Genomic DNA, 6,000 nt, shown 5'->3' on the forward strand with positions numbered 1-6,000 from the left:
AATCACTATGCCTCACTATGGTCACTACAATCACTATGACTCACTATGGTCACTACAATCACTATGCCTCACTATGGTCACTACAATCACTATGCCTCACTATGGTCACTATGCCTCACTATGGTACAATCACTATGCCTCACTATGGTCGATACAATCACTATGCCTCACTATGGTCACTACAATCACTATGCCTCACTATGGTCACTACAATCACTATGCCTCACTATGGTCGATACAATCACTATGCCTCACTATGGTCGATACAATCACTATGCCTCACTATGGTGCCAATCACTATGTCGATACAATCACTATGGTCACTACAATCACTATGCCTCACTATGGTACAATCACTAATCACTATGGTCACTACAATCACTATGCCTCACTATGGTCAATACAATCACTATGCCTCACTATGGTCACTACAATCACTATGCCTCACTATGGTCACTACAATCACTATGCCTCACTATGGTCACTACAATCACTATGCCTCACTATGGTCAATACAATCACTATGCCTCACTATGGTCACTACAATCACTATGCCTCACTATGGTCGATACAATCACTATACTTCACTATGTCGATACAATCACTATGCCTCACTATGGTCACTACAATCACTATGCCTCACTATGGTCACTACAATCACTATGCCTCACTATGGTCACTACAATCACTATGCCTCACTATGGTCACTACAATCACTATGCCTCACTATGGTCACTACAATCACTATGCCTCACTCACAATGGTCACTACAATCACTATGCCTCACTATGGTCATACAATCACTATGCCTCACTATGGTCACTACAATCACTATGCCTCACTATGGTCACTACAATCACTATGCCTCACTATGGTCACTACAATCACTATGCCTCACTATGGTCACTACAATCACTATGCCTCACTATGGTCACTACAATCACTATACTCACTATGGTCACTACAATCACTATGGTCACTACAATCACTATGTCTCACTATGGTCACTACAATCACTATGTCTCACTATGGTCACTACAATCACTATGCCTCACTATGGTCACTACAATCACTATGCCTCACTATGGTCACTACAATCACTATGCCTCACTATGGTCGATACAATCACTATGACTCACTATGGTCACTACAATCACTATGCCTCACTATGGTCACTACAATCACTATGCCTCACTATGGTCACTACAATCACTATGCCTCACTATGGTCGATACAATCACTATGGTCACTACAATCACTATGCCTCACTATGGTCACTACAATCACTATGCCTCACTATGGTCACTACAATCACTGCCTCAATCACTACAATCACTATGCCTCACTATGGTCACTACAATCACTATGCCTCACTATGGTCACTACAATCACTATGCCTCACTATGGTCACTACAATCACTATGCCTCACTATGGTCACTACAATCACTATGCCTCACTATGGTCACTACAATCACTATGCCTCACTATGGTCACTACAATCACTATGCCTCACTATGGTCACTACAATCACTATGCCTCACTATGGTCACTACAATCACTATGCCTCACTATGGTCACTACAATCACTATGCCTCACTATGGTCACTACAATCACTATGCCTCACTATGGTCAATACAATCACTATGACTCACTATGGTCACTACAATCACTATGCCTCACTATGGTCACTACAATCACTATGCCTCACTATGGTCACTACAATCACTATGCCTCACTATGGTCACTACAATCACTATGCCTCACTATGGTCACTACAATCACTATGCCTCACTATGGTATGTCTCACATGGTCATCAATCACTATGCCTCACTATGGTCACTACAATCACTATGCCTCACTATGGTCACTACAATCACTATGCCTCACTATGGTCACTACAATCACTATGTCTCACTATGGTCACTACAATCACTATGCCTCACTATGGTCGATACAATCACTATGCCTCACTATGGTCACTACAATCACTATGCCTCACTATGGTCACTACAATCACCATGCCTCACTATGGTCACTACAATCACTATGCCTCACTATGGTCACTACAATCACTATGCCTCACTATGGTCGATACAATCACTATGCCTCACTATGGTCGATACAATCACTATGCCTCACTATGGTCACTACAATCACTATGTCTCACTATGGTCACTACAATCACTATGCCTCACTATGGTCACTACAATCACTATGCCTCACTATGGTCGATACAATCACATGTTGTTGTTGTGTTGTGTTGCTACCATGTTGTTGTCATGTTGTGTTGCTACCATGTTGTTGTCATGTTGTGTTGCTACCATGTTGTTTTCATGTTGTGTTGCTACCATGTTGTTGTCATGTGTTTCTACCATGTTGTGTTGTCATGTTGTGTTGCTACCATGTTGTTGCCATGTTGTGTTGCTACCATGTTTTTGTCATGTTGTGTTGCTACCATGTTGTTGTCATGTGGTGTTGCTACCATGCTGTGTTGTCATGTGTTGCTGCCATGCTGTGTTGTCATGTTGTGTTGCTACCATGCTGTGTTGTCATGTTGTGTTGCTACCATGTTGTGTTGTCATGTTGTGTTGCTACCATGCTGTGTTGTCATGTTGTGTTGCTACCATGTTGTTGTCATGTTGTGTTGCTACCATGCTGTGTTGTCATGTTGTGTTGCTACCATGCTGTGTTGTCATGTTGTGTTGCTACCATGTTGTGTTGTCATGTTGTGTTGCTACCATGTTGTTGTCATGTTGTGTTGCTACCATGCTGTGTTGTCATGTTGTGTTGCTACCATGTTGTGTTGTCATGTTGTGTTGCTACCATGTTGTGTTGTCATGTTGTGTTGTCATGTTGTGTTGCTACCATGCTGTGTTGTCATGTTGTGTTGCTACCATGTTGTGTTGTCATGTTGTGTTGCTACCATGCTGTGTTGTCATGTTGTGTTGCTACCATGTTGTGTTGTCATGTTGTGTTGCTACCATGTTGTTGTCATGTTGTGTTGCAACCATGCTGTGTTGTCATGTTGTGTTGCTACCATGTTGTTGCCATGTTGTGTTGCTACCATGTTGTTGCCATGTTGTGTAGCTACCATGTTGTTGTCATGTTGTGTAGCTACCATGTTGTTGTCATGTTGTGTAGCTACCATGTTGTTGTCATGTTGTGTTGCTACCATGTTGTTGTCATGTTGTGTAGCTACCATGTTGTTGTCATGTTGTGTAGCTACCATGTTGTTGTCATGTTGTGTAGCTACCATGTTGTTGTCATGTTGTGTTGCTACCATGTTGTTGTCATGTGGTGTTGCTACCATGCTGTGTTGTCATGTTGTGTTGCTGCCATGCTATGTTGTTGTCTCAGGTCTCTCTGTATGTAATGTTGTGGTGTCTCTCTTGTCGTGACGTGTGTTTTGTCCTATATTTATATTTTTAATCCCAGCCCCCGTCCCCGTAGGAGGATTTTTCTCTTCCGGTAGGCCGTCATTGTAAATAAAACATGTGTTCTAAACTGACTTGCCTAGTTAAATAAAATAAATAAAAAGACTGCAAAATGTTAATTTCCAGGAATGAGATGTTCCTGTTTGTCATGCTCTGTTGAGAAGGAGATGACATTCCTGTCTAAATGTCTGCTGTTGGACATGGTGCTCTGCTGTAGTCAGAGCCTCAGGGAAGAGGAGGGACCCATTCTAATACTGTTGGCATCCTTCCTCCTTTCCTTCCTCTCTCCTTGATGATAGGGACATAGAGCCTCAGGGAAGAGGAGGGACCCATTCTAATACTGTGTGCATCCTTCCTCCTTTCCTTCCTCTCTCCTTGGTGATAGGGACATGGAGCCTCAGGGAAGAGGAGGGACCCATTCTAATACTGTTGGCATCCTTCCTCCTTTCCTTCCTCTCTCCTTGGTGATGGGGACATGGAGCCTGGGGAAGGGAAGAGGAGGGACCCATTCTAATACTTTATGCATCCTTCCTCCTTTCCTTCCTCTCTCCTTGATGATAGGGACATGGAGCCTGAGGGAAGGGAAGAGGAGGGACCCATTCTAATACTGTAGGCATCCTTCCTCTCTCCTTGATGATAGGGACATAGAGCCTGAGGGAAGGGAAGAGGAGGGACCAGTAGCAGCAGAAGTAGCAGCAGCACTGTAGCCTGGTCCCAGATCTGTTTGTGTGCTGTCTTGCCAACTCCTATGGTCATTGTCATGTAGGATTTGACAAGACAGTCAAACAGATCTGGGACCAGCAGATAATCATGCCCTGTTCTGTTCTAATACTGGTCAATAATCACTGACCTGTGGCTGGATAAGTGGAAGCTGGGTTTGGATTGCTTTGACTCTCACCAATCCATCCTTGTCAGATCAATGGGGACTCTGGGGAGGAGAGGAGGGGAAGGAGGAGGAGAGGGGGAGGAGGAGGAGAGGGGAATGGAAGGGGGAGAGGAAGTGAGGACAGTGGGACGAGAGGAGGGTAAGGGAGGAGAGTGGGAGGAGAGGGGGAGAAGGGAGGAAAGGATTCATGTTTTGAATCAAATTCACTCTGGAGTGTTTGTTCTGGATTTTGTCCCAAAATGGCACCCTATTCCCGATGGGCCCTGGTCAAATGTAGTGCACTAAATAGGGAAAAGGCTGCCATTTGGGACGCTACCTAGTCTCTGATGTATAGTGAACAAAATGTAGAGAGTTACAGTTCATATAAGGAAATCAGTCAATTGTGCACTCTATAGGGAATACCAAATGCCGCCCTGGTCAAAAGAAATGCACTCTATATGGAATACCAAATGCCACCCTATTCCCTATGGGTCCTGGTCAAAACTAGTGCACTAAATAGGGAAAAGGCTGACATTTGGGACGCTACCTAGTCTCTGATGTATAGTGAACAAAATGTATAAACACAACATGGAACAATTTCAAAGATTTTACTGAGTTACAGTTCATATAAGGAAATCAGTCAATTGAAATAAATAAATGAGGCCCTAATGTTTGGATTTCACACGACTAGGCAGGGGCGTAGCCATGGGTGGTTCTTGGAGGGAATAGGCCCACCCACTTGGCAGCCAGGCCCACCCTCTGGGGACCCAGGCTGCACCAATCAGAATTATTTTTTCCACCCCATGAAGGGCTTTACTACAGACAGAAATACTCCTAAAAATGTCAGGGATATTTTATTTCAGTTCGTGAAACATGGGACCAACACTTTACATGCTGCGTTGATATTTCTGACCAGTGTACATGTCCTTCCAAGCTGCAGGAGAGAGGCCCTTCTAATCCATTTATACATAGTAGTAGGGGGAATGAGATGCTCTGGGAATCCGACAGGCACTTTGACAGTGACAATGGCCATTAGACTGCGCATCGGTTAATATGGGCACTTTGACAGTGACAATGGACATTAGACTGCGCATCGGTTAATATGGGCACTTTGTTTTTGTTTGGAATTAATATTGTTCAGATGTAGCCTGTTTTATATATTATATTATATTATATAGTTATTATATGAAATTATTTTTTAATTTTTTTAATTTCACCTTTATTTAACCAGGTAGGCTAGTTGAGAATACGTTCTCATTTACAACTGCGACCTGGCCAAGATAAAGCATAGCAGTGTGAACAGACAACAACACAGAGTTACACATGGAGTAAACAATAAACAAGTCAATAACATAGTAGAAAAAAATCTACAAATAATACCAAATATGCATACAAAATATGCATACTGTACTTTGATAAAGATCCGCATGTATTTCTGCCATCTCCACAGTACAATTCCAGTTGAACAGGCTATCATTTATCCCTGAACGAGATCTGGTCTGTCATTCTCATTTATGCATAACAAAATCCACCGCAAACCCTCCGAAATATTTCACTGAAATCCGTATAGAACCTCTGGAACATGCTGTTCAAAATATTGATTTTGTTTATTCCCCAAAAACCACCTGTCATGTCAAGTCAACCTTTGACCTGTCGGGGATGACGTTTATAAAGAGGTGGGCGGGGGACGGCTCCGTT

This window comes from Oncorhynchus keta, unplaced genomic scaffold (assembly GCF_023373465.1).
Source record: "Oncorhynchus keta strain PuntledgeMale-10-30-2019 unplaced genomic scaffold, Oket_V2 Un_contig_15525_pilon_pilon, whole genome shotgun sequence".
Lineage (NCBI taxonomy): Eukaryota > Metazoa > Chordata > Actinopteri > Salmoniformes > Salmonidae > Oncorhynchus > Oncorhynchus keta.